Source organism: Pseudorca crassidens, chromosome 2 (assembly GCF_039906515.1).
Source record: "Pseudorca crassidens isolate mPseCra1 chromosome 2, mPseCra1.hap1, whole genome shotgun sequence".
NCBI lineage: Eukaryota > Metazoa > Chordata > Mammalia > Artiodactyla > Delphinidae > Pseudorca > Pseudorca crassidens.
Window position 1 is genome coordinate 80,235,279 of NC_090297.1, and position 13,268 is coordinate 80,248,546.

The 13,268-nt window shown below is 45.3% G+C and overlaps 1 pseudogene; it reads right to left on the bottom strand.

Moving 5' to 3' along the window:
• Window positions 1–5,677: 5,677 nt before the first annotated feature.
• On the bottom strand, window positions 5,678–7,970 carry LOC137208978 (tigger transposable element-derived protein 1-like; annotated as a pseudogene).
• Between the last annotated feature and the right edge of the window lie 5,298 nt (window positions 7,971–13,268).

Sequence of the window (13,268 nt, forward strand, 5' to 3'; positions counted from 1 at the left end):
CCTCTCCCCCAGAGTGACAGTAGGAGCTCTGTGGTAAAGATGGCACAGACTTTGTCAGCTGAGGCTTGAATAACTTTGTGGAGTTGGAGTCTCACCTCATTCTGCCATCTTTTTACCACTGATTGGACTCATGAATGAGAAATAATTTTCTTATGCTGTAGCCGTTCCTTTGTATAGCATTCAGTTCTTATTTCAAGAATGCAACATCACGTGTATCACTTTGAGGACATTGAAGGGTTTTTGTTGTTTTGTTTTTACTTTTCTTTTGCCTCCTGCATTGTCTGTTTCCTCTGAGTTTCTTTTGCCATCTCTCTGTTTTGCAACTGTCTTTCATGTTGAGTTTTTCCCTAAATATATGAGTATGATCATTGACTCTCTGACCATATTTGAAATTGAAGCATTAAAAAACAGATTAAAAGCTATGCGACCGTAGATCCAAATGAATGAGACAATTTACCAGCTTCATTGCCTGCTGGGGGACATCCCTCCTGGGACTGTACACACACACACACACACACACACACACACACACACGCACACGCACATACATATACACACTATATCTGGAAGGATAGAGGAGAAAATGATGTTTATCTTTGGGCAAAAGGACCGGGAGACGGTATGGGAGTGAGAATATTTTACTGACTGTACCACTGTTTGAAGATTTCCTATATGTGTATCTATGACCTAGCCCCCTCCCACACAAAAAAATATTTAAAAGAATAGCATTAGATCCCCATCTACCGGCTTGTGACAGCAAGTTAAAGAGAAAGGTGAATATATGATCCAATTTTTTTTAAAAAATTTAAGAACATCAGTAAAAAAAAAAAAAGCTATGTGAGCATGGGTGAGGTTTAGTGCCTGGTAATCTTCATTAGGGTGATAAGGTGACTGGCTGGCTTTTTTATTCAAGAAGCCCCAAATCTCAATATGGTAGGTCTTTTCTCCTGGGCTGGCCAATCTCTCTAGAGATGAATTTCCTGTCTAGACTCCCCCCCTAGTCTCTCAAGTTCTGTGAGCTAAGTGGGGGAAGCAGCTGGAGGTCTCACATTCAGAATGTGGAATTCCCTGTTTTCCAAAGACTGTCTCCAACTCTTACATTTTCAGGTACCTCCCCTGCACAACCTTGCCATATCTAGTGTCTCAGGGTCTGGAACCTCTCTGGTTAAAGCCTCTCCCCAACAGTAAATCTTCAGTCTCTGCCAGGGCTGGGGAGAGGAGGGGGCCTCCTCATACACCATTTCAGATGCTGTCTCTGTTTTCAGCCTCACACTGCCCCCTCGCCTTCAGAGGCTCCTTCATCATTAGTTCCTCAGCCTTTCCGGGGCTCTGTGGCATGAACGGGCTTGCCTCTCCTTTGAATCTCTTTGTAGAGAGTATTAGGGTACGCCACCCAGGTGCTCCCTTTTCGATGGAGACTCTCATTTCCCAGCGGCTGGAAGTATTTTCTGATGAAGGCTTACAGCTGAGTTTCCTCCCAGGAATTGGCCCCGGATGAAGGAACCTGCCTCACCCAAGATTATCTCCCTTCGAGGGGCAGCCACATCCAATGACTAGCCCGTGGAGGGGTACAAAGGCCTGAGTCCCTTGCTTCAATTTGGGACCACTCTGAAGAGCTTCCTGTGAGGTCAGTTAAGACTGCCGTGACTGCATCCCAGTTCCACTTCTCTCTCTGCCCAGCCCTGCATCTTTCACTCCCCCTCAGGTGTGGTTCCCAAGAGCTCTGTCCAATAAACCTCCGGCATCAGATCTCCATCTCAGGGTCTGTTTCACAAGGAGCTCCGTCTAAGACCCCTTGTAGCTCTCTTTCATCTGATTTTCATATTCCAGACATTTATTGACATTTCTCATCTGCTGTTGTCTCCTCTCTTTGGCTTTGTGAGTTTATACCTATTTTTGTGTCCTCTACTCTCATTTCAATGATATTTTTACAAGGTATCTGAGATAAACACATATGTTCAATCCGTTGTGTTTAACCAGAAGCGTGAAAACATATACATAACACATAATGAATCTCCCAGCTTCACATAGGTCAAGCGACAATTATTAAAATTCACGCCATTTTTTGAGCACCATTTGAGATGGAATATTAAGAAATAAGAAAGCATAGGGTAAATACAACAGATTCCGATCGATCATCGGTGGAAAAGCTAGAGAGAAGCCCCCAAGCAATCCTGGCACACCCCTCCCCGTGAATCCACACCCAGCTCAGAGCCTGCTCTCTTTTCTCTCTAGGCATTTGCACCAGCTGCTTTCTTGGCCAGAATGTCCTCCCCTTCATTTCACTTGGCCAAATCCTCCTAGTGTCCCAGAACGCAGCACAGAACACCATCAACCCCCCATACCCAGCCTAAAGTCACCTCACACTTACCTTTATAATAGCACTTAATACACCAGGATTATAATTGCCTGTGACTTTGAGCTCCTTGAGCACAGAAACTGATTATTTTGCAACTTCTTAGACCTAGTATCTCTCACACTACCTAAGAGATAGTAGATACCCAATAGTGTGTGTGGAATAAGTGAGTCATTTGGATTAAATGGATTCATGGATGGATGATTCAAATAGGCTCTCCCTGGGGGTCAGCCGTGGAGGAGGGGAGCCCTCATGCTTGGGGAGAAAAGAATTGTTCACTCATGAATGGATTTCCCCTATCCAGCCCTCACCCAAACCTTGGTGAAGCAGAGCCCAGAGATACTGGAGCAAATAGTCCAACCAAATGCTATTGATCTGGGTTGACAGAGAATGGAAGAAAACGTGCCAGATTAGCTATTTTGGAGTACTAATCTAGAAAAGGCAGAAAGGGGGAAGCCATACCTAAAAACCATTATTACCAGCCTGAAGTTGTAAAAAATCTATAAAAAGGAACCTCCATAATTGCCTACAATTTCAATAAGAGCACTACTACTCACATATATTTTAGGGATTTTTTAAAGATCTGTACATGTTTTAACTCCTTTTATCTTCACAATAGTCTTATGAGTTGGGTGCTTATTTACATTTTATAGATGAGGAAACTGAGCACAGAAGACTTGCCCAAAGCCATTCAGCTAGGAAGCAACAGTGCCAGGATTTGAATCCTAGCAGTCTCTTAACCACAAAACAAAAGCTCCGTCTCCTTGCATTTCCCAATTTCACCAACTCGCCTCCTCCTCCAAGTTGCTGAAAAGGAAATTAGCCCTTTTGGATGGAACACCAATATTCCTGCTTTGGCAGCTTTCCCAGCTGCGTTCAGTCTCATAGCCCAGGTGTAAAAAAGTTATAACAAAAGTTAAGTGAAGAAGGGAGCTGGGAGGGAGAGAGACCCAGTGGATGCTGCTTTTAATCCCATCCCTTGAGAAATGAAATCTGAGAAAGAATCAGTGTAGAGGAAAAAAGGGAAAAAAAGAATCCTTGGAGGGCAGAGCCAACTGGCTGTGCCTCATGGCAGAGCTGTCCCCTCCAGGCCTTGTCACAGGGACCTGGGGGTCTGCTTTCAGATGACGAGCTTTGGTTTATGGACCCAGGAAGAAGGGAACCACATGCAGCAGGAATCAAGTCAGAGCCAGTGACTCAACCCACACAGGGGCCCGGAGGTCCAGGAACACATCACAAGATGCTGAGACACGTCTCAAACGCTTGCCAGTTGAGTCCATCTGGAACATGAGTTCTGAGCATGAAAGTGCAAGAGCAGAGAGACGAGGGGAGGAGGCCTGAATGTGCAGGTCAGTGAGAGCTGACTCAGATGACTTTGAAGGTCAGCCGGGACCATCCCGCCATGTCTCGGACCAGTGCCAAAGTGCTGAGGGTGGTCATAAGAGTCATGAGGCTGAACCTGGAGACTAGTTTCCCAAGTAGGAAGGGAAAGCAGCTTCAGTGTCTCCCAGCTTCTGCCCGTGCCCTCCCCTTAGGTCTCCTTATTCATGTCAGGGGCATCTGTTTTCTCAGGACAGCCCAGCCCTAAACATGGGAGGCAGAATAAAGGGACTGCCATCAAAAGTCCCTGGGGCAGTCTCCTTACTGTTCCCCTGAATCCTTTCAAAGGATTCAGAAAGGAGCTTGTAAGCTTGCCCATGAAATTGTTCCCACTTGACTAAGCAGAATGTTCACACTTGTATTTATTGAATTTGTGATGTGGAATTATTTATTCCATGTCTGTCTTTCCCCCTGAGCTGTAAATTTCACCAATATCCATTTAGTCTTGTTCACCAGCACCTACAGGAGTGCCTGGTACACAGTACAGCTGAATATATATTTGATGATTGATATAATCATAATAATAAATAATAATGATGATGATGACAATGAGTGGAATAAATGCATGGACTTACTCCAGCCCTTAGGGATTAGTACGAACAAAACCCTCCCCTCGCCTCTTTGCAAGGACCAGCCTTCAGAGTCTTCAGATGCTCTTGTGCCCCATCCGCCACCCACCAGGGCCTCCTTTCCCATTTGCAGAGCTGGCAGCTAAAGCTCCCCCCAAGGAACGACTGGCGCTGGAGCCCGGGTCACGTGGTTCGGGCCCCAGTTACATCTCAGGTGTCAGGGCTGGGCAGGGGTAGGGGCTGGACTGGGAAGGCTGGATCTCTGGGAAGCAGATGAACGACTCAGATGAAGAATTTGAGAAGTAGCGGAATCAGCTTTTGAAAGGGAATGTCTGTAACTCTGGGGAAAAACAAAGAAAAACAGGGAGAAGGGCGAGCTCCTTGGCTACCAAGAGCTATACTGGCTCCCTTCCAGGTTTCTATTTCTGGTGTTTGGTGGTTAAATTAAAAAAGCTTATAAACTTAACTCCAGTTAGAAAAAAATACAACTATTTCAAATATTGATCCCGGATAATCGCCTCAAACCTGAGCGGGAGACCACCCGGCGTGAAGGGGCGGTAGGAGTGGGGAGGCCCAGAGTGTGGGAACCAGGGAAGGGGGTGGCAACTGAGGCTGGCGGCTGCTGAATCGGAGCGGCACTTTCCTGACTGCGGCCGCCGTTTATGGGTCACCTCCCTCCCTATCGTTGGAGTTTAAGGACCAAGGAAACAAAAAGTCAATTTGCAGGCCTGTAGCCTTTCCAGACTGCTCACATCTTAGTGTTGAAATGTGACATTTAGTTACTCTTCCTCTCTTGGCAGAAGTAATGTAAAAATATTTATTTTTGAAGTGGAAATGGATTTAAAATACTTTTAGCAGATCAATAAAAATATGACAAATCCCAAATAGAAAAATTGTCAGGGGATATGAACTGGCAGTTCAGAAAAGGAAAACAAACACCCAATAAACACCTGAAAAGCTGTTCACCCCCGATATTGTCAAAGAAATGCAATCAAAACAATGAGGGACCACGTTGTGTCCCTCAGATTGGAAAGGATTGAAAGAAATAATGTCATTCGCAAATTTTAACTATTGGAAAACTAGAGTCAACTGGAAGATGTGGAACTGAGACCTCAGTCAACTGACTGGTTACAACATTCTCATTAAAAAGTATAAATATACAAGCTTACCTTGGAGATGTTGCGGGTTCAGTTCCAGACCACTGCAATAAAGCAAATATCACAATAATGCGAATCACAGGAATTTTTTGGTTTCCCAGTGCATATTAAAGTTATGTTTACACTATACTGTAGTCTATTAAGTGTGCAATAGCATTATGTCTAAAAAACTAATGTATACATTTTAATGAAAAAATACTTTATTGCTAAAAATGCTAACCGTCATCTGACCCTTCAGTGAGTCATAATCTTTTTGCTGGTGGAGGGTCGTGCCTCGATGTTGATAGCAGCTGACTGATCAAGGCAGTGGTTGCTGAAGGTTGGGGTGTCTGAGGCAATTTCTTCCAATAAGACAACAACGAAGTTTGCCACACAGATTGACTCTTCCTTTCATGAACGATTTCTCTGTAGCATGCAATCCTGTTTGACAGCATTTTACCCACAGAACTTTTTTCAAAATTGGAGTCAAGCCTCTCAAACCCTGCCGCTGCTTTCTCCATTCAGTTTATGTAATATTCTAAATCTTTTGTTGTTATTTCAACAATCTTCACAGCATCTTCACCAGGAGTAGTTTCCATCTCAAGAAACCACTGTCTTTGCTCCTCCATAAGAAGCAACTCCTCATCTGTTAAAGTTTTGCCATGAGATTGCAGCGATTCAGTCCCATCTTCAGGCTCCACTTCTAATTCTGGTTCTCTTGATGTTTTCACCACATCTGCATTTACTTCCTCCACTGAAGTCTTGAACCCCTCCAAGTCATCCATGAGGGCTGGAATCAACTTCTTTCAAACTCCTATGAATGTTGATATTTTTGACCTCTTTCCATGAATTATAAGTGTTCTTAATGGCGTCTAAAATGGTGAATCCTTTCCAGAAGGTTTTCAATTTCTTTGGCCCAACTCCATCACAGGAATCACTATCTATGGCAGCTATAGCTTTACGAAATGTATTTCTTAAAGAATAAGACTTGAAAGTCGAAATTACTCCTTGATTCATGGGCTGCAGGATGGACGTTGTGTTAGCAGCCATGAAAACATTAATCTCATTGTACATCTCCATCGGAGCTCTTGGGTGACCAGGTGTGTTGTCAAAGAGCAGTAATATATATATATATATATATATATATATATATATATTTTTTTTTTTTTTTCGGTACGCGGGCCTCTCACTGCTGTGGCCTCTCCTGTTGCGGAGCACAGGCTCCGGATGCACAGGCTCAGTAGCCATGGCTCACAGGCCCAGCCGCTCCGTGGCATGTGGGATCTTCCCAAACTGGGGCACGAACCCGCATCCCCTGCATCGGCAGGCAAACTCTCAACCACTGCGCCACCAGGGAAGCCCAAAGAGCAGTAATATTTTGAAAGGAATCTTTTTTTTTTCTGAGCAGTAGCTCTCAACAGTGGGATTTGAATATTCAGTAAACCATGTTGTCAACAGATGTGCTTTCATTCAGGCTTTGTTGTTCCATTTACAGAGCATAGGCAGAGTAGATTTAGCCTAATTCTTAAAAGACCCTAAGATTTTCAGAATGCTAAAAGAGCATGGGCTTCAATTTCAATTCACCAGCTACATTAGCCCCTAACAAGAGATTCAGGCTGACCTTTGAAGATTTGAAGCCAGGCATTGACTTCTCTTCTTTAGCTATGAAAGTCCTGGATTGCATCTTCTCCTAATAGAAGGCTGTTTCATTTATATTGAAAATCTCGGAATTCTCTGGCAGTCCGGTGGTTATGACTCCATGCTCTGACTCCCAAGGGCCCAGGTTCAATCCTTGGTCAGGGAACTAAGATCCCACAAGCTGCTCAGCATGGCCAAGAAAAAAATAAAAAAAGGCAAGAAAAGAAAATCTGTTGTTTAATGTAGCCACATTCATTAACTATCTTAGCTAAATCTTCTGGATAACTAGCTGCAGCTTCACCTTGCACTTTTATGTTATGGAGATGGCTTCTTTTCTTAAACCTCATGAACCAAGCTCTGCTGGCTTCCAACTTTTCTTCTGCAGATTCCTTAACTTTCTTAGCCTTCATGGAATTGAAGAGAGTTGGGGCCTTGCTCTGGATTAGGCTTTGGTTGAAGGAAATGTTGTGACTGGTTTGATCTTCTATCCAGACCACTAAAACTTTTCCCCATTATCAGTAAAAAGGCTGTTTCACCTAATTATCATTCCTGTGTTCACTGAAGTAGCACTTTTAATGTCCTTCAAGAACCTTTTCTTTGTATTCACAACTTGGCTGACTGTTTGACGCAAGAGCTCTAGCTTTCAGCCTGTCTCAGCTTTCCACGTGCCTTCCTCACTGAACTTAATTATTTCTAGCTTTAGATTTAAAGTGAATGATGTGCAACTCTTCCTTTCACTTAAATACTTAGAGGCCATTGTAGGGTTATTTATTAGCCTAATTTCAACATTGTTGTATCTCGAGGAATAGGGAGGCCCAAGGGGGCAGAAAAATGGGGGAAAAGGCCAGTCGGTGGAGCACTTAGAACACACACAACTTTTATCAATTAAGTTCGCCATCTTAAAAGGACATGATTTGTTGCACTTAAAAACAATTACAATAGGAACACCAAAGGTCACTGATCACAGATCACCAAAACAAATATTATAATAATGAAAAAGTATGAAATATTGCTAGAATTACCAAAATGTGACACAGAGACACAAAGTGAGCAAACGCTATTGGAAAAATGACTCCAATAGACTTGCTGGATGCAAGGTTGTCACAAACCCTTCAATTTGTGAAAAATGTAGTATCTGCAAAGCACAATAAAGCACAATGCAATAAAAAGAGGTATGTCTGTCCTTTCAGTCCTTATGTCCTTCACATTTGCTGTTGTCTCTGCTTAGAAATTAAATATTCCTTCTCTCACCACCATGGGCGGCCATGTCTCCTTCTTCAGGCTTGAGCTGAGAGGCCTACTTTAACCAGTCTAATTCAAGACCTTCCTTACTCTTTATCCCACCAACATGTGCATTTCTTTTATAGCATTTAACAAAACCACATCTTATCATTATAAATGTATTTATTCATTTGTGTTTCCAATAGAGAGTTATATCATAAGGGCAACACGGGAACATGCCTACCTCGTACACCAGCATAAATCAGTACTTGGCTCAGAGGCTGGCATAAGCCAGGAGGCAACGTACAATTGCAGGATGAATAAGCACTCCTCCAGGTGTTGGAGATATGAGAGAAAATGAGATAGAGTCCCTGCCCCCTGGAGCTGACATTATAGGGATTGGTTGGTTGGTTGGTTGGTTGATTGACTGACTGATTGGATGATGTATGGATTGATGAATGAATGAATAGGCTTGGGTAAGTTTTTCATGAGAGTATTCTATAAGAATTGCCTACCAGGTTTTTGCCTCTTCCAGGGACCAGAACCTTGGCTTGAGGTGGGGTCCAAGTATCTTTATTTATCTTAAACCCTACCCTAGCCAGTACCCATAAGCTCAGCCCCAAAGCACTGCTGCATTCAGGGAAGTAGAGTTCCATGAAGAAATTATTGAAAAGGACTTTCATTTGTTTCTCATATCTTGACCTTCAAGGGAGTCCAATTCATAACCCCTGCAGGACTTCTCATACTCTCCTTTTTCTACCCCAATTCTGTCCAGCTCCACAAGAATATAGATCAATCTAGACATTTCTTTACCACCTTCCTCATTTCCCTTCTTTCCTAATCCCACCTGGAGCACATTCCCATGTTCTCTCCCACCCCAGCTATTTATTAGGACTTAACCCCTTTCAAAATCCTTTCCTGGGCTTCCCTGGTGGCGCAGTGGTTGAGAGTCTGCCTGCCAATGCAGGGGACGTGGGTTCGTGCCCCAGTCCGGGAAGATCCCACATGCCACGGAGCGGCTGGGCCCGTGAGCCATGGCCGCTGAGCCTGCACGTCCGGAGCCTGTGCTCCGCGACGGGAGAGGCCACAACAGTGAGAGAACCGCATACAGCAAAAAAAAAAAAAAAAAAAAAAAAAAAAAAAAAAAATTCCTTTCCTTCCTTCGGCCTCCTGGTCTAGTCTCTCGTCTCTTCAGAACTTCTGAGCACAACTGCCTCCACCAAAGTCTGACTGAGGCATTCTCTTGGGAAGATGGGGGCAGGGGTAGGAGAGCAATGATCTGGAAATTACTGGAAGCTCTTTGGTGGCCTGGGGAGGGGCAGGAGCAGAGAGGAGGAATCTCTCCACCATCAATAAAATCCCTACATCCCCAACCTCTTCTCTGATCTCTCCCTTCATGACTCGCAATGTCTGAACCCTGGGGGCACCCTGAGCACTCAGCCTCTCCTGGGCTGTCAGTCCTGCCACAGCCTGTTCCACAGAGCATAGGCTCTCACTCTTCTCTAAAAGCTTCAGCGCTGAAGCTCATGACATCAGATGATACTCCCACCTAGCGTTCCTTCTTACATCCTGGTCCCTTCCCTCATTTCTTGCAAATCTCTCTCTCCCTCCCCCTCTCTCTCTCCCTCTACCTCTCTCTCTCCCCTCTCTCCCTCTCTCTCTCCTCTCTCTCTCCCCTCTCTCCCTCTCTCTCTCCTCTCTCTCTCCCCTCTCTCCCTCTCTCTCTCCTCTCTCTCTCCCCTCTCTCCCTCTCTCTCTCCCTTCTCTCCCTCTCTCTCTCCTCTCTCTCCCTCTCTCTCTCCTCTCTCTCTCCCGTCTCTCCCTCTCTTTCTCCTCTCTCTCCCTCTCTCTCTCCTCTCTCTCTCCCGTCTCTCCCTCTCTCTCTCCCCTCTCTCCCTCTCTCTCTCCCCTCTCTCCCTCTCTCTCTCCCTTCCCTCCCTCTCTCTCTCCCTTCTCTCCCTCTCTCTCCCTCCCCTCTCTCCCTCTCTCTCTCCCCTCTCTCCCTCCCTCGTTAGTCCTGTGATGAACCCTGGCTTGACCTTCCCAGCCTCCAGAAGTATAAGAAATAACTTTCTGTTATTTATTTAAAAAAAAAAAACCAAAAAACCCTGGCTTTCTCATCTTCTTAGTCTCCAAATGTTGGAATGCTCTGGGGCTTAATTTCTCTGACCCCTTCTTTATCTATACTTCCTCCCTAGGTGATGTCATCCAATCCCATGGATGGTCTGTACATCCATAAGCTAATAACTCCCAAATTTATATCTCTTTAGACCTCTCCTGAACTCCAGACTCATATATCCAACGGCTTACTCACATCTCTATCTGAATGTCTAACAGACATCTCACTCTTAACGGAACTCTTGATTTCCCCATGTTAAAAAACAAGACAACAGACTCAAACTGGGGTTACTTATGCTAAGCCCCACATCACCAAACTGAGACTTAATTACAATTTCAGCTCTCCCAGGAGTAGAATTTTAAACCAGTCAATCAGGAATCATCTGATCAGCACTAGTTAGCTAACCTGCCTGCTACCCTGCCATCCCCTAAAGGAAAGTAACCCTACAATGACCAATCTGCTCCCTTTTGCCTGTAATAGTCTTTCATTTCATACAGCTCCTCAGGGTTATTCTATCTGCTGGATTGGATGCTTCTTGGTTCATGAATCACTGAAAAAAGCCAATAAGATCCTTAAAATTTACTCAGTTATATTTGGTTTTTTGACATCCACAGAGCAATTATCCTTACAGTTTTCTTTAGCTCAGTAAATGTATTTTGCTCGGTCCCAAAACCTTAGAGTCACCCCTTACTCCTTTCCTTTTTTCACACTCCTCATTCGACCTGTTAACAAATCTTGTCCAGCATCCATCACTCCTCACCACTTCTGCCACTAGTCAAGTCAGGCTCTGTAGCAGACACTCGGCATCCCTGGCCTTCGTGCATTACTTACCAGTTTGGTAAACACAGTGTCCTCTAGGCCCTCCTGATGAACAGAGCTGTTGGGTTTTCCAGTGTCATATGAAGTAGCCCCTCCTGCATGCCCACTGCTCTGAGCGTCCTGGTCCTTTCTTCCACCATCTGCCACAGCAGTGTGACATTTCTACTTCACTTAATGTGGGACGTTGCTTTTTCTGAGCAGCATCTTAGCACTATTTCCCAGGGTCCATGCCAGGGTGTTCAGTCCTGTATCACAGGAGAATTCTCCCATATCAATAAACTCTCTGTGGCAAGAGACTCACGGTGAACCCCACAATCCTGCTTTCTAGTGTTCACACACTTGTGTAATCCCTCCCCTAGAGTGTGATCCGGACATGTGCTGAGATATGTGTGATTACTTTACACAAGATTGTGACATCTGTCTTGCTAGGAAGCTCTCTCCCTTGCTGGCTTTGAATAAGCAAGCTGTCATGTCATGAGCTGTCCCAAGGAGGGGGCCGGAGCAAAGAGCTGAGGCAGACAGCCAGGAAGAAACTGAGGCCCTCAGTCAGACCGTCAGAAAGGACCTGAATCCTGCCAACAACCGTGTGAGCTTGGAAGTGGATCGTTCTCCAGTCGAGCTTTTAGATCAAATCTCAGCCCCGGCTGACACATTGATTGCAGCCTTGCAGAGAACCCAGCTCACCTGTGCTAGAACTCCTGACCTACAGAAACTGAGAAAAATAATTGTGTATTGCTTTAAGCCACTAAGCTTGTGGGAGTCTTATCATGCAACAGTAGGTAACTAATATACTTTTATCCAGCCTTATGTCCTACCCAGCCCCCTGCTCCCCACCCCACCTTGACCTCTAGGAGGCTCAGGACCCAGTCCCATCCACACTCTCCCAGTTTCTACCAGTACATACTGGCCAGGTCCTGAAGCGCCTTTCTTCTCTTAGCAGGCCCAGCACTCCCCCAGCTGGGATTTATTACTTTGACTCTTGTTATTGGTTTTAACAATTGACTGTTAGCTATTGCCAGAGGCTATGAGTACTTCACCTACCACCAGTGATGGGGTCTTCATGGCCAATGTGCCAATGAATGAGTAAGTTCAATATCCCAATTTAGAGCCTGCTTCCTAAGACTACTTTCTGTTCCAACTGTTATAGCTCAGGTACACTGAGAAACAGAGGACAAGACTCTGAGATTTGCAGGCAGGAGGTTAATTAAGGAGCTCTCTCAGGCCAAACTTCTGTGAGGAGTGAGGGAGGCTGGATTGAGCAGGGGGAGAAGTTGAACTGCCATGTGGTTGTAACAGAGCTTTCAGCTGTTCCTCTAGGGAGCCATACCCAGCTGGCCCTGGAGAGTTGTTCTGTCTGGAGACCAGAGGCCAGGACCTTATACGTCACCTCATCCAATCTTTGAGTCCAGGCTGCTCCCAGTGAAGGAGCACGACCTTGGGCTGGCAACTCTTCCCCGAGGGAAACTCTCTCGGAGGAAGTCAGCTGAGAGCACTGTTGCTGACAGGCCCAGCGGCTGGGGGATGGGTGCCTAGATCCCGAGGCACATTCCTGCACCCCTACATTCTCCCTAGTGGTCCTCCTTAACCTATTTCTACCCTACCTCACACTTCTTCTGCCATCCCACACAGATAACAGCTTCTCATACCTTTAGGCCAATTCTGTTGACAGCCCTGTGAATCAGGCTTTGGGTGTCCCTCTGAGCTGGCAACACAACCAGCTCCCAGGGCCACAGACTAATACTCACCATCGCAGAGCAGCTTGAGAAATGATTCCATCTGGATCCGTGATGTTCAGGGGAGAGAACACAGGGGGAGAAGCCACTGGGAAAAGAAAGAAGCCCTCTTCTCTCCCTCAGCGGGCTACACACAGCCGGCCCAGTACTTTAGCTCATTTAACCATCGCAGCTGAGAGTTATTATCTCTGCTTTACAGAGGAAGAGCCTGGGGATGGGGAAACTCAATAACACAACTGTTAGTCTCTTTGGAGTAACTGCTCTATCTCGGGCTACTTGCTTCATCCTCCTTGTCCT